Raw genomic sequence first — 16,813 nt, forward strand, 5'->3', positions numbered from 1 at the left:
AGAAATGGGTTTGTTCTAAAGGAGTTAATAAAGACTATAACAAATTAGTAGATCTGATGGTTCATGAGGAATTGTACAATACAATCCCTGTTGACCTCAGAGAATATTTAGAGGACAAAAACCCAGATAATCTTTCTGAAGCACTGGATCTAGGTGACCGATTCTTGGCTCGCAGGGAATTGGTAAGTAAAAACAGTTATGCTCCTTCTGAAAATTTCCCCACTCGTTCTAAACCTTATTCCAAGTCCTATGGTCATAAAGGTAAATGGGACAAGAATTTTCAGGGACAAATGAAGGCTGAGGCACCCTCTAAAATAGAAAGAAAAGGTAAGTCAGCTGGAGCTCAAAGTTTACCTAGACAATCAGATAATATTTCAGGTCCTCGAGTAAACAGTACCAGTCCTACACCAAATGGTAAAAATACCTTTAAGAGCTATGCCTGTTACTACTGTAACAAAACTGGACACACACAAAAGTTTTGCTGGTCAAGGCAGCGAGATCAGGAAAGGGAGGAACCACCCCAGAGGACTCTAACTGCAGACACACATCCAGTTGCCTGTATTTGGTCTTCAAAGCAAGGTGAGGAGGTACCTTTGGGTCTAGACCCCAGGATGCAGGTATTTTCTAGTAAGTCCACAGTTGCTTTGCATAAGGATGTGGGTAGGGTTGAGAATATAGTGTCCTTGAGAGATGGATGTAGCACCTACTCCTTGCTACGTGCTGGAGTGTTGCCAATGTCTAAGGATACCTATACTGGAGTAGATGTATTATTGAAGGGTATTACGGGTTCAACCATAAGGACACCAGTACACAAATTATGGGTAGAATCTGCATACCAAGTTGGCTATCTCCCTGTAGGTATCTCAGATGAAATTCCCTTCGAAGGGGTCGACCTCTTATTAGGGAATAATGTTATGGGCCTGTTAGACAGTGAAGAACCACTAGTATGGGGGCAACCAGGCCCCAAAGTTTGGGAGAAGAAGGACCCAGAGATCCTGCCAGGTTGAAGGCCAGCCACCGAGAGAGCGAGTCAGTGCGAGGGAGAGAGAGAAAGAGGCTAAGCTCCTCCCACCAAAACAAAAGACTGTTGCAAAGCACAATTCTCCAGTTACCACAATTCTACCACACCTTAATTTTACTTTTACAAAAGGAAATACAACTTTATAAACTACTTATTTGCCAAGCACAATTCTCCAGTTACCACAATTCTACCACACCTTAATTTTACTTTTACAAAAGGAAATACAACTTTATAAACTACTTATTTAAATTGTGTGTTTATGTGTCTATAGTATAACCTATTATATTGAGAAAAATAGGCTTGACCCAGCTGCCTCAGTCATAAGGTTGATCAGTCCTTCTGACATTTAGAGCAAAGTCCCCATCAATTCAATATAATTAGGTATTCCAGAGTAACTGTTACTTATAAATACATGTTGGGTCCTATAGCCCCATAACACTCACTTACATCCCTATATATTCTATCATCTATGTCGGTTATGTATATTGTGAACAATGAAGGTACCAACACTGACCCCAGTGGAACACCACCGGTAACGAGCCTCCATTCTGATTTCTACCCATTTATGCAACTCTGTTGTCTGTCGGTCAACCACGCCTCGATCCAGGAGATTATTTATCGTCCTATTTCGTGTGCTGCTACTTTCTTCTATAGTGTTTTATGTTGTTCTCTCAAACCAGTATACACAATATCAAACAATATCGTATTCCTCATCTTGGTTTTCAACTTAAAATAACTTAGGAAAAAAAAGTTATTATATTTGTAAGACACGAACGCCCCCGTCGCAAAACCATGCTAATATTCGAATTTCATCCGCAGTTATTGATGCCATCAACTTTTCTACATATAAAGTTTGGTTGATTGGTTTATAGTTTGAAGCTAAGGACCTGTCTTCTGATTTGACATAGGTATTACATTTGCCATTTTCTACTCATCTGGCACGATACCTATTTGTAGTAATTTGTTGAAGAGACTAGATGACAATTAACTAAATTTCTTATTGCATTCCTTCATAACCCTGAGAATGTATGCACTCAGAGAAGCACTGTACTATACACCAAGGAGTGTACCTTCCGTTGTGTGTGTACCGAGTTTACTTCTTGCAATAGGGATCAGCACTTCCCTAACTGGTGGTGGTGTAAATAAAATACAACCTTACTGACCCTCGTGTAGTCGATCGGTGTTAAACCTAATATGCCAAAAATATTCTACTTGCTGATATCCTCTGTCTTCCTTCCCCATCGTCAATTTTCGACTTTTCCCCATCCGGTCTTCATTTATACTGATCTATTTTCACATCTCTTTTTCCCTTTACTCTCCTCACCTTCCCAGTCCCTCGGTTTTCTCTCGTCTCCAGAGGCAAGATTAAAAAAAATGGGGAAGAGGATATAGACAGCGAAAAGGGAAAATTTCAGATGTAGGAAAAGTATAACTGCCCACATCCAACATTTAAACAAAGTTAAAATATTAACAAAATGCCAACATTTTAACAAAGTTAAAATGATGATACAATTAAGACATAATTTCTACCATCCTGAAATGCGTAAACACTTACTTAAGGAAAGAATATCTTGAGAACTACACTGTTCATTTTTCCAAGCAAGAGGCATTAAAAGGCACAGGCGTTGCCATTTTTAAGGGTAAAGTTAAATGTATACAAAAGATAGAAACAGCAGCCACAGACTCGGAACGGAAAAATAAAAATACATATCGACAGCAGTTGGGAGAAAAGAAATACAAGCTGGGAAAAAACAATTCCAACATCCTCAATGATTCTGGAATATATTGTAAGACCAAGTCCCAAATCAATATAGTATCATAACCTGTTGTAGTGAGAGATATGAGAGAAAGTGTAAAATAAATCCGCTGAGAAGCAGTGTATTCCTGATGTCTGCTGTTTCCAGCACGTATCAGAAATTTTGCCTGAGTACCTGCAGAAGTCTTTAAGAGGAAACTGGATCACTCCCTCCCCAAAGCACCAGATCAACCAGGCTGTGATGGCTATGTGGACCAGCTGGCCCGCTGACAGCGACAGCCTGATTGAAGTCATTCAGCAAGGAAGCTTGGCTGGTAGAGTGGAAAAGCTCTCAAAATCGGTTACTGGTATATCACAGGGAGGGAGGGAGGGAGGGAGAGAGGGAGGGGGGAGGGAGGGAGGGGGGAGGGAGGGAGGGGAAGGGTAGCTGAATGATGTGGAGAGAGAGATGAATGGATCGAGAGGAAGGGGAGGGTGAACTTAAGGAGGAGAAGAAAGGGGGCATAAAAAGCGTGAGGGGAGGGGACGATGAATGGCCAGGGGGAAGGGGAGCTCGTGGAGAGGGGGATTAATGACGTGGGGTAGGGAGGGGATGATTGGCGTCTTGATGGGGAGGGGTTGAGGTAGGGGCTGCATCAATCAATGGAGGTTGATAATTAGGTTGCATGGGGGTGATGGGGAAGGTGCTCCCTCCCTCGCCTCAACCCTCTCCTCCTCCTCTCCCTTCTCTTCCTTCTGTCTCTCTAATTATTATTCTTGCCTCTCCTCTTTCCAAGAATATCTCCCTGTACTCTTACTCATTCTCTTCGGTTCCCTTTCCTTCCCCTTTTCCATGCCTTTACACTCATTGTCCCTTCTCTACTTCACCCCATACCGCCCTCTTCCCATTTACTGCTGTACGCCTTTCCCTGGAAAGAGAGTGTACTCACTTATTTGTACTCACCTATTTGTGGTTGCAGGGGTCGATTCATAGCTCCTGGCCCCGCCTCTTCACTGATTGCTACTAGGTCCTCTCTCTCCCTGCTCCATGAGCTTTATCATACCTCGCCTTAAAACTATGTATGGTTCCCGCCTCCACTACTACACTTTCTAGGCTATTCCATGGCCTGACTACTCTATGACTGAAGAAATACTTCCTAACATCCCTTTGATTCATCTGAGTCTTCAACTTCCAATTGTGACCTCTTGTGTCTGTGTCCCATCTCTGGAACATCCCGTCTTTGTCCACCTCGTCTATTCTGCGCAGTATTTTATATGTCGTTATCATGTCTCCCCTGACCCTCCTGGCCTCCAGTGTCATCAGGCCGATTTCCCTCAACCTTTCTTCGTAGGACAATCCCCGTAGCTCTGGGACTAGTCTTGTTGCAAACCTTTGCACTTTCTCTAATTTCTTGACGTGCTTGACTAGGTGTGGATTCCAAACTGGTGCTGCATACTCCAGTATGAGCCTCACGTAAATGGTATACAGAGTCTTGAACGACTCCTTACTGAGGTATCGGAACGCTATCCGTAGGTTTGCCAGGCGCCCGTATGCTGCAGCAGTTATCTGATTGATGTGCGCCTCAGGAGATATGCTCGGTGTTATACTCACCCCCAGATCTTTTTCCTTGAGTGAGGTTTGCAGTCTTTGGCCATCTAAACTATATTGTGTCTGCGGTCTTCTTTGCCCTTCCCCAATCTTCATGACTTTGCATTTGGCGGGGTTAAACTCAAGGAGCCAGTTGCTGGACCAGGCTTGTAGCCTGTCCAGGTCTCTTTGTAGTCCTGCCTGATCCTCATCCGATTTGATTCTTCTCATTAACTTCACATCGTCCGCAAACAAGGACACTTCTGAGTCTATCCCTTCCGTTATGTCATTCACGTACCAAGAACAGCACAGGTCCTAGGACTGACCCCTGTGGAACCCCGCTTGTCACAGGCGCCCACTTTGACACCTCATCACGTACCATGACTCGTTGTTGCCTCCCTGTAAGGTATTCTCTTATCCATTGCAGTGCCTTTCCTGTTATGTGTGCCTGATCCTCTAGCTTTTGCAGTAACCTCTTGTGAGGAACTGTGTCGAAGGCCTTCTTGCAGTCCAAAAAAATGCAGTCGATCCACCCCTCTCTCTCTTGTCTTACTTCTGTCACCTTGTCATAAAACTCTAATAGGTTTGTAACACAGGATTTTCCCTCCCTGAAACCATGCTGGTTGTCAATTATACACTTGTTTCTTTCCAGGTGCTCCACCACTCTCCTCCTGATGATCTTCTCCATGACCTTGCATACTATACACGTTACTGATACAGGTCTGTAGTTTAGTGCCTCATGTCTGTCTCCCTTTTTAAAAATTGGGACTACATTTGCCATCTTCCATACCTCAGGGAGTTGCCCAGTTTCAAATGATGTGTTGAAGATCTTCGTTAATGGTACACACAATGTCTCTGCTCCTTCTTTAAGGACCCACGGAGAGATGTTGTCTGGTCCCACCGCCTTTGAGGTGTCAAGTTCGCATAGCAGCTTCTTCACCTCCTCCTTGGTTATATGTACCTCATCCAGCACTTGCTGGTGCACCCCCCTGCTCTGATTTCCTGGAGTTCTACTGGTTTCCACTGTAAATACTTATTTAAATCTTGTGTTGAGCTCCTGACATACCTTCCGGTCGTTTCTTGTAAATTCCTCATCACCCTTCCTCAGTCTGATTACCTGGTCCTTGAATGTTGTTTTCCTCCTGATGTGGCTGTACAACAGCTTCGGGTCAGTCTTGACTTTCGATGCTATGTCATTTTCGTATTGCCGCTGAGCCTCCCTTCTTATCTGTGCATATTCGTTTCTGACTCTTCGGCTAATCTCTTTATTTTCCTGAGTTCTCTTTCTTCTGTACCTTTTCCATTCTCTAGTACACCTAGTTTTTGCTTCCCTACACCTTTGGGTGAACCAAGGACTCATTCTGTTCTTCCCATTATTTCTGTTTCCCTTGGGAACAAACCTTTCCTCTGCCTCCTTGCATTTTGTTGCCACATAGTCCATCATTTCTTGTACTGATTTTCCTGTCAGTTCCCTCTCCCACTGAATGTCTTGAAAGACGTTCCTCAAGCCTGAGTAGTTCCCCCTTTTGTAGTTTGGTTTTTCCCAGCCTATTCCTGCTGCTCTCTCCACTTGGAGCTCAACTATGTAGTCGAAGCACAGAACCACATGATCACTAGCTCCCAGGGGCCTTTCATACATGATATCCTCGATGTCAGAACTACTAAAGGTGAATACAAGGTCCAGTCTTGCTGGTTCATCCTCTCCTCTCTCTCTGGTAGTGTCTCTAACATGTTGATGCATGAGGTTTTCCAGTACCACATCCATCATCTTGGCTCTCCATGTTTCAGGACCCCCATGGGGCTTCAGGTTTTCCCAGTCAATCTCCTTGTGATTGAAATCACCCATAACTAGTAACTTTGCTCCCCCCATGTGTGCTCTCCTGGCCACCTCGGCTAGTGTGTCGACCATTGCTCTGTTGCTCTCATCGTATTCTTCTCTTGGCCTCCTGCAGTTCTGTGGTGGGTTGTACATTACTGCAATTATCACCTTATGTCCCTCAGACTGGATTGTTCCTACTAAGTAGCCCCTTTCGCCCGTGCCATCCATTCCTTCCATTTTCTCAAACCCCCACTGGTTTTTAATGAGCAGTGCAACTCCTCCTCCCCCTCTCCTCCCTCTGTCTTTCCTGAGGATTTGATATCCGGATGGAAAGATTGAATCTGTTATTATTCTGGTGAGTTTTGTCTCCTTGATTCTTTCGTGCCACTCCTCATACTTATTTGTTATTCCATCTGCATTTGTATACCACACCTTCAACTTCTTTTCTAAGATTTTGGTATGGGAGGTGTATTGGGGTTGGGGAAGTGGGAGACCTGATAAGGAACTATGGGTGGTTGCTGTGGGGGTGGAGTTTGTAATGCAGTGGGTGGGGGCATTGGATGTGGCATGGGTGTTTTGGTTTAGAGTGTTTGATTGCACTGGGGTTGACCTGGTTGAGAGGCTACTATAGGAAGTTGTGAGGGAGGCTGTATTTGATCTTCCTGTGTCTGTGATCTCCTGTCTGTCTTCTCCATCCCTTCTCTTTCCTCCTTTCGCCTTTGTACCATCTCTCTCTGTTTCTTCCTTTCTGCTTGTGTTCTGTCGCGGTCGAGATACACCTTCCTGTATGCTGGCATGTCCCTTAATCGTGCTTTCTCCTGCAGGATCCTGTTCTGAGTCGATTCTGCCTTGAAGGTCACTTTCACTGGCCGGGTTCCTTTTTTTACAAACCCCCCTATTCTCCGAAAATTTTCCAGCTGGGTCATGTCGTCTTCTCCTATTGCTTTCATGATGCTTTCAATTGCTTTTTTCCCCTTGTTTTCTTGCTTCATATGTTTCCCTTTCAACTTCCTGGAGCCCATACACAAAGACTGGCCTCACCCTTTCATGCTCCCACTGCATATCCCTGTGTATCCCCTCATTCAATTTGATTTCCTCCATTGCAGCTTTCCTTCAGTTTCACTAGCTAATGTACTTGGGCTCAGTGGCCTGTCATTTTCCCTTCTCGGCTTTCCCTGGGCTCTGCTGTGGTCTGTTAGGGCCTCCACATATAGCTTAGCTCTTTCATTTACTACAGTCTCCACTGATTGAGCTTCTACATGCAGTTTTGCTCCTTCTTTCTCTACAGTCCCCTTATTTGTGACTGAGGTAGCAGTCTCTGTTGTCGATCCCAAAATGTTCTTTAGTTCTTTAGGCTGTTTCAGATTTTTCAGTTCCTCTTCTAAACTCTGTATCCTGGCCTCTGCTGCTTTGACTTGCACCTCGCACTTCCTGCTTTCCATGTCTATCCTCTCTTCCATTCTCATGCTAAGTTCTTCTAGTTTCTTTTCTCATTCATGTTCCCTTTTTGTGAGCTCTGCTGCCCAATCTTCCCTTGCAGTTTCCTCCTCCTGTCCCTTGGTTTTTCTTGTTGCTCTCTGGCAACCCATTTTTGTTTTATCCTGATTGCCTCAGAGTGGGAAACCTATGTAATTCTGTATGTTAGGTTAGTATTGTGTATGTCAGAGTGTGGGGGGGGGAGGTAGAGGAGGAACTGTGGCTATGTGGGAGAGTAGTGTGGAGGGGGAGTGGGAAGGTGAGTGAAGCAAGTGGGTGAGTGGGAGAGGGAGAGGGGGAAGGAGGGAGAGGTGGGGAGGGGGAGAGTGAAAGAGGGAGGGGAGGGATCAGGTGAAGGAGTGAGATGTCGGTGGGGGAGGGGGGGAGTGTATGTGTGAGTCTGGCAATGTGTGTGTGTGTGTGTGTGTGTGTGTTGTGTGTGTGTTGCATGTGTGTGTGTTATGTGTGTGTGTTGTGTGTGTGTGTGTGTGTGTGTGTGTGTGTGTGTGTGTATGTGTGGTGTGTGTGTGGGTGTGTGTGGGTGTGTATGGGTGTGCGTGCTCACACTAGGCTACGCTACTCTTTTGAAGATTATAAATTTTTTTTAAAATCAATTCCTTATTAATATACACTAATATATACTATATATGTATGTGTGTTTACTAACTTGTCGTTCTTTGAAAAAGAGGGGGGGTCAGGTTAACTCTATTTGTTATTGTTGTTGGTTCACCGGTACTCTCCCGGCCCAGATCTTCGTTGTTGTTGGTTCACCGGTACTCTCCCAGCCCAGATCTTTATTGTTGTTGGTTCACCGGTACTCTCCCGGCCCAGATCTTCGTTGTTGTTGGTTCACCGGTACTCTCCCAGCCCAGATCTTTATTGTTGTTGGTTCACCGGTACTCTCCCGGCCCAGATCTTCGCACACTAGGCTACTTTACTTTTTGAAGATTATAGGATTATTTTTTCTCACTCAATTCCTTAATATATACTAATGTTTATTATAATATTAATTACTGGTGAACACGTGTGTTTGTAAGTGCGTACTTGTTTACTAGCTTGTCGCTGTCAGAGGGGGGGGTCACTAGGCTACACAACTCTTCTGGAGTTTACCTGGAGATATTTAGATAATTTACTAAACATTATCAGGGTTACCACTATCTATCTCCTGGTACTGAAATAGGGAGAGAGTGATGGTATAGCATACAACCAGCAGGGCGAGACACTGAGACTTTAGACACTAACCAAAATTAACCACAGATAGGCAAGTGATGTCGTCTGCACAACAATGGAGGTTCCTGCTGGTCGGCTGCTATCAACTCCTTCAATTTTGTAACTCCTTCAGAAACTTTATCATGCATTCAAGTTTTTATTTTCTTTTTCTTTTAAGACTTGGTATTCCCTCTTTTTTCTTTAGTACAGTATTATGGTCATAAAAAGTCTGATGATGTTAGCTACCTTCACAACACCAACAGCTGGGGATTGACTAATTTTTTCTTACTTTCAGTATTTACTTAATCACTCTTTTATGACCTTATCACTACACTGCTGTTATAACCAACTAACATATGTATTTGTTAATATTTCAGATCACACCGTTAACCCAATTAACTGTTTGGATATTTTGTGTCAACACTGCGGCCAGTAGCCTGATCAGCTGACTGCTACCCTCCCTCACTCAAATTTCATTCAAATTTAAATTGTAAAATTCTTGATCCTATCACATTATTCGCACTCTTGAAAGCTATTACACTCTTGTAGGTATGTTCACTGATTCACTCACGTACGATGACCGCTAATAATATCTTAGGACAGCCACTAGAACGCTAAATCCTGGGAGCACTATTCAGCGATACTGCTTCACGTGTGTGTGTGTGTGTGTGTGTGTGTGTGTGTGTGTGTGTGTGTGTGTGTGTGTGTGTGTGTGTGTGTGTGTGTGTGTGTGTTTGTGTGTGTGTGTGTGTGTGTGGTGTATGTGTGTATGTGTGTGGTGTATGTGTGTGTGTGTGTGTGTGTGTGTGTGTGTGTGTGTGTGTGTGTATGTGTGTGTATCTACAATATACTAACTTAATGCCTAGGGCGTTTTAAACCAATTCAAAGAATAATTGTTACGGGAAATTAAATACTGAAGTGGGAAACCTTGTTATTGAGGGGCTGTAACAGGAAAGTTTGGAGTACCAAGGGTAAAGAAAGTTAAGAGTGCCAGGTGAGGCACGCTCAAGCACCACCTGTCACCACCAGGTACCTGAAGACCCCAATGCTCAACAAACAAGCTCATCGGTACTCTTACGTAGCATACAGAGTATTAATAAAAGAGTAAACTGCAATCATTACAGAACAAGAAGATTGTTGCCCAGCCTATCTCACTTTCTTTTTCCCGTCTGTTTTCTGTTAATAGAGGTGGAAATTTTATTGCCACAGACAGTGTGGATGAAAGGACAACTTTATTGGTTGTACTTACTTGTTTGTGGTTGCAGGGGTCGGTTCGCAGCTCCTGGCTGTGTTTCTGTCCAGGTATATGAATTGCTTGTGATCTATATTTATATTCTGTGCTTGTCTCCTCTCTCTGTATTTAGTTGATGAGAGCTCCTAGTGGGCGAAATGTCTCTCCTGTTTAAACATGAGCTGTGTTGTATCTGTGTCTTTATTCCACAGTTTGTCGGCTATGTCGTGCCTGTACTCGTAACAGTGCCTGTATTCATAATCTTATTATAATCAAAATGAAGCGCTAAGCCACAAGGGCTATACAGCGCTGCACCTGTATTCATAACAGTGCCTGTATTCGTAACAGTGCCTGTATTCATAACAGTGCCTGTATTCGTCATAAGGGTAAGAATTTTGAAGTGGGGTAAAACGTTTGGAGTGCCAGAGGTGAAAGGTTTGAAATGTCAGCGGTAAAAAGTTTAGAGTCCCATGGATGAAAAGTTGGTAGTGCTGGGGATGAAAAGTTTATAGTGCTAGGGGTGAAAAGTTTGGAGTGCCAGGGGTGAAAAGTTTGCAATGTCAGGGGTGAAAAGTTTGCAATGCCAGGGGTGAAAAGTTTGCAATGCCAGGGATGAAAAGTTTGGAGCACCGGAGGCAAAATAAAACAGGGGACCTGTAACTGAAATGTAGTTAGGAACAGGCTATCAACGAGCTCTTCCCCGCCCCCGCCGTGTCGTAACCCTCTATCCCGGTGTATCTTTCCTGAGAAACAATGATAGGAGTCGTCCAGGCTGTTGTCTGCCCATTTCTCGCAGTGAAAAAGTGATCCCGAATTAAAGTCACATATTACACGAAGAAAAACATCAACTACTATATAAGGTGGAAAAAAGACACAAATGCAGTATAATATGGTCCTGTATTGACTACGTTTCGCCCACACAATGAGCTTTTTCAAGGTCTGTAAACCCTCAGGTCAGGAGCTGATTACTTCATCTTTTGCATATAGTTCTCCTGTCATTCAACTATGTCATTGAATTTGTATTGATAAAGCCACTGAATTGCAAAATGTCTACTGTAAAGATACCCAGATATTGCACATGTGTCTAATTCCTTATCTCGTCATATGTTCACCTCTCCTACTATCATCTTATACATATTTACCAACATAAATGAAATTCACACATAAAAGCAGCTACCGTTATTCCTCTATATTACCAGCTGGGGATTACAAGAAAACAATTTCTGAATTCATAGTGTCTACAATACCTTCCACAAACAAAAACATCTTTCAAGTTAGAATAGTTACCATGTGTGAGGGTTTATGCTGGCTTGTATGTGTATTGCAGAAATTCTTCCATACATCTGAGGTAGACTGAGATAATCCCTGTGTGAGCAGGAGACTCCCACACTGTGAACAGCCTTTGAATGTAATGCCAGGTAACGTGCTTAGAGGTCCTCTGTCGCTCCGGGAGCATCGGAGGTCCTGTCTGCCTGAATGTGCCTCATTTAGAACACTGGGCCCCCCTGATCCTCTTTATCCTACACTGTTGTGGCTGTGATCCTTCAGTCCACAGGGTGTATACAGGAACACATCCATTTATTAGGAGTTAATTTGCTCTACTGTACGACAGTAGTCACTTAATCGTAGATTGGGGGAATATTACTAAGACTCGTAAGTCCTTCTGAAGCTTGAACAGCTGTAGATTTTGCAACAGCTTATTACAACATCAGTGGTCTGAGTGACTCCGTGCGTGGTTCTGATAGAGTGCACCTCTGTGTGACCCTCAGGGCCCAAGGAGCGTAAGAAATGTCACCTGCTCTATCTTCTGATCTCATGCAGCAAATGAACGCCTGTTTTTGGTTAACGAGCCATAGGTTTGAAGCCTTATCATCTTGTAGTCTATGGCGCGATTTTTTGATCCCGACTGAGAGTGGAAAGTGATAATGTATAGTAATGTCACTGGCATTTAATGTCTCAGTGACACATGTGTATAATGCCGCCTGCTTCCAAATCGTATTAGTCAGGATTCTCGCGCCTTTATGTCCTGAGGCAGAAAGTGTGAGTAGACATTAGTGCAAGAGCATTACCAAGTGTTGCTCACATCGCTCCTTCAGCGTCGCTGAAGCTGTAGGAATAAGGTATGACTTTTATATTGTTCAGTTGGTACCCTGGACAGACATTTATGGAAGGGCGGTCTAGTGATCATTCTGCCTCCCATGTACCTTCCCTTCCACCCTCACACCGTAGCTAGTAGCAGCAACTTGCTTTATCCACCCCTGTACACATAAAGGCATAATAAATCAAGACTATTAGCTGATCCTGCAGACCAGAAGAAAAATAAAACGGAAGATAAGGAACATGTATTCACCATGCGTAGAAATAATTATGTTCACAAGAACTAAAAAAAATAAGGCAACAAAGACTGCCTAATAGGAAAAATGATGTAGGTTACATGGCATTAACTCCAATAAAGTTACAGATACAGTCTTGATAAGACAGTCTCAAGTTATATAGTGTTAAAATCACTTCTGAAAGTCAACACAAAGTGCTACCCATTATGCAAACAAATATTTTGTGGACTGCTAATTCGTCTACAACAACTTGATATATACCAGCATTGAATGGACAGGTTAGCTGTGTCACCTAAGCGACTAGCTTATTGTGCACTCGCGGTTCATCCCATGAGCGGTAGCGCATAACACAGAGGCCACACTGGGTCTTTGTCAGACCCAACTAAACAATGTTATACCACTAGAAAGGAATATTAGTCATCCCATATTTTACAATTTCTTCATAAAATTGTCGTACACAGTACAGTAAAAAATACAATTTCAAATAACTGATTTTTTATTACCACTAATAGACAGATTTCATGGCTATCGTGATCAGATTTTTGTCCAGCTGGGCACTATTACGTCGCCCTGTATGAAACATATCACCAGGGATGCTGTGTCAGCAATGGCTTCACGGCACCAGAAGATGCACCTCCAAAAAGCACTGGAGTCAAGTTAGTGCTGAGCTGCATCCATCGTTGCAATGTTATTATTTACTAAGAGAGGGCAGCCAGTCAGAAAAATAAATCTTTAATTTGTGATACTCCCAGTGTAAGAGCATCGCACCTTGAGTGTTCGACCCGTCCAGCCCACCTCAGCCGGAAAGACCCTTGTCCTGGGAGGTGGAGTACCCCCATGCTGCTGTGTCGTGTCAGCTTTAGTGGTTTTTCTGTTGTCGTCTGTACACAAGATTGAAAATGTAGGTGTCGCTCCTGGTAAGCTGACCAGGGATCTTACTTAGTCTGTGATATAACAGGATAAAAGATGGAAGAGCAGCAAAAATATTCTAGAGCACTTAAGTATGCTGGTGACTACCCCTTAAAGGAAAGTAAGGAGGCAGAGACTGCTTTGATGCTAGTGCTCTTAATCCAAGAAATCTGAGCTGCCTTCCCTAACCTCTGATCACATCTGATTACCTCACATTCCCCAGGTTTTACATGACTCCTAAAGATTTAGCGCTTGCTCATGAAAATAAAGGCAATCCCGGCCAAGCCACGGTAAGTCTGCCTGTGGGTTGGTGCTCGGCTGCAGTATTTGGCCGCTCCCCCACCACCACCTGTCTAGTAACTCCAGCACTGCTGGAAGGAAACCTTTAAAGTTGCCGTAGCTACTGAACCCATAGTTGGATACTTAACGATCTCCACATTCCACTTCGCCTTACTGAAGTCTCCAAACTTAGATTTCCTCATGTGTAAAATCCACTCTCTGATGGGTAATAGAGTTGTGGATGAGTGGAACAAACTCCCGAGTACCGTCATAGACGCTAAGACGTTGTGTAGTTTTAAAAATAGGTTGGATAAATACATGAGTGGGTGTGGGTGGGTGTAAGTTGGACCTGACTGCTTGGACTACCAGGTCTGGTGCCTTGCTACTTCCTTAAGTGGAAGTGATCTGACTAGGTGGTCATTGTTCTAGGCCGGGGGGGTGGCATGGACTTGCTTCGCATGGGTCAGTAGGCCTGTTGCAGTGTTCCTTCTTTCTTATGTTCTTATGTTCTTATGGAATATAACAGGCAAGTATAGTTAGATCTTGCTCCCACTATGTAACTCAGATAAGGTAGCCATATAATTCGAATGTTTTCGCCATGTAACTCCCAGATATGTTTGGGCAGCCACATAAAGTAATTTTCTACCATGTACTCGTACCTCTCATTCAAAATAGTGTGGCCACCCAGTGCAGGTGTTTCCACCATAGATTTTGCATGTAAAACGTATACTGAATAGGAAACCGCGCAGTGTGGATTTAGGAGTTCTGGTTAATATCAGTCTAAAGCCTAGACAACAGTGCTTAAATGTTCATAATGAAGCTAATTTACTCATTGGCTTTATATCAAGTAGTATAAATAATATGGGCCCTCAGATTATACTTCACATTTATACAGCCTTGCTAACACCTCATTTAGATCATGCTCCGCAGTTCTGGTCACCGTATTACAGAATGGCTATTAATGCGCTGGAAAACATACAGAGAAGGAGGACAAAGTTGATCCCATGTATCAGAAATCTTTCCTACAAGGATTGAGTGAGGGCACTGAATCTGCAATCTCTGGAAAGGCGTAAAATTACGGAAGATATGATTGTGTATAAATGGAAAATAAGAATAAGTAAAGGAGATAAAGATTCCCATATGTTGCAATAGTGTCTCAATCTTCAACTTGTCGGTTTTCAACCATTTATCACATCTGTCAGACACTGCAACATCATGGGATCTTGATACAAAGAATTCTTCAACCTTGTCCAACATTCGGACGAAGACCTACTTCGACTAGTGGATGGTACCACTATGACCCCACCTCCTCCTGCTTCGCCTCACCTGACTATAGTATATAAGCCACTTCTTCGGCCCTATGCTGTACTTTCTACAAGATTGATGGACTGAACACATCGACTCCAGGCTGAGGGACTGATTACCTCAAACTCCTCCTCTCCTTACACCCTTCTGATTTGTATTGGACTGATGAAGCCACTGTGTGGCGAAACGTTTCTTCAATAAAGATTCCCATATGTTGCATAAGTGTCTCAAACATACATTTAGTATTTATGTACTGAAACTGTTTTTATCTCTGTAAATATACAATGAATGGTATATATTTCCCTTAAAATACACTGAAAAATGTATATTTGTTTGTATACCGTGAAAAGTGTATATTTCAGTTTATATACTATGAACAAATTGTGAATATTGTGAATAAAATGCAGAGAATTCGTAGTTTGGAAGTTAGGAGGAGGTGCAGGATTGCCAAAACTGTTGTCCAGAGAGCTGAGAAAGGGTTGTTGAGGTGGTTCGGACATGTAGAGAGTATGGAATGAAACAGAATGACTTAGAGAGTGTATAAATCAGTAGCGGAGAGAAGGCAGGGTAGGGGTCGGCCTAGGAAAGGGTGGAGGGAGAGGGTAGAGAAGATTTTCTGTGCGAGTGGCTTGAACTTTCAGCAAGCATGCGTGAACGTATTTGATAGGAGTGAATGGAGACAAATGGTTTTTAATACTTGATGTGTTGTTGGAGTGTGAGCAAAGTAACATTTATGAAGGGATTCAGGGAAACCGGCAGGCCGGCCTTGAGTCCTGGAGATGGGAAGTACAGTGCCTGCACTCTGAAGGAGGGGTGTTAATGTTGCAGTTTAAAAACTGTAGTGTAAAGCACCCTTCTGGCAAGACAGTGATGGAGTGAATGATGATGAAAGTTTTTCTTTTTCGGGTCACCCTGCCTTGCTAGGAATCAGTGGATGTGTTAATAAAAATAATAATATGAAAAGTGTATATTTCTCAGAGCGTATACACTAAAATGTTGAAGATTGAGACACTTGTGCAACACATGGGAATCTTTAATGAAGAAACGTTCCGCCACACAGTGGCTTCATCAGTCCAATACAAAGCAGAAATGGGTAATGAGAGGAGTTTCAGGTAATCAGTCCCTCAGCTTGGAATCAATGTGTTCAGTCCATCATTCTTGTAGAAAATACAGCATAGGGCCAGAGAAGTGGCTTATATACTGTAGTCAGGTGAGTGGAAGCAGGAGACGGCGGGATCACAGTGGAACCTGCCACTAGTGTAAGTAGGTCTTCGTTCAAAGGTTGGACAGGTATTGAAGAATTCCTTGTATCAAGATCCCATGATGATGCATATGGAAATCTTTGTTGCATAAGTGTCTCAATCTTCAACTTGTCGGTTTTCAGAACCATTTATCACACTAAAATGTGTATATGTATCTCAGGGTATATATTCTGGAAGGTGTATATTTTTAACGTATATACACTCAAATGCGTATCTCTCAGGTTATTTACACTGGAAGGTACACGTCTCTCAGAATAAATTTACTGATAGTTGAAGATTAACATACATGTGCATCAGTTGGGTATCTTTGTTGATGAAACGGTTCATCTACACAGTAGACTTCTTCAGTCAAATACAGAGGCAGCAGGTATAGTAGTAAAATAAAAATGATGTGATCAGTCTATTAACCTTGAAGAAAAAGGATTGATAGACTGATTACATCTTTATTTCAATACTACACCATTTTCCTCTGTATTTGACTGAAGAAGCCTACTGTGTAGGCGAAACGTTTTATTAGCAAAGATTCCCAGCTGTTGCACACATGTTTTAATCTTCAACTTGTCGGTATTTTATACCAATTTTAACAATACTGAAAGATAGCTTTCAGCAAGTTTACACTGAGAGTTTACCTTATTCTCTGTACTCT

General features: G+C 43.0%; 1 protein-coding gene across 3 annotated transcripts in view; it reads left to right on the forward strand.

Moving 5' to 3' along the window:
* LOC128691742 (inter alpha-trypsin inhibitor, heavy chain 4-like) overlaps window positions 1-16,813 on the forward strand; it is a 513,777-nt gene that overhangs the window by 416,041 nt on the left and 80,923 nt on the right. The window lies entirely within an intron of this gene.

The sequence above is a fragment of the Cherax quadricarinatus genome, chromosome 6 (assembly GCF_038502225.1).
Source record: "Cherax quadricarinatus isolate ZL_2023a chromosome 6, ASM3850222v1, whole genome shotgun sequence".
NCBI lineage: Eukaryota > Metazoa > Arthropoda > Malacostraca > Decapoda > Parastacidae > Cherax > Cherax quadricarinatus.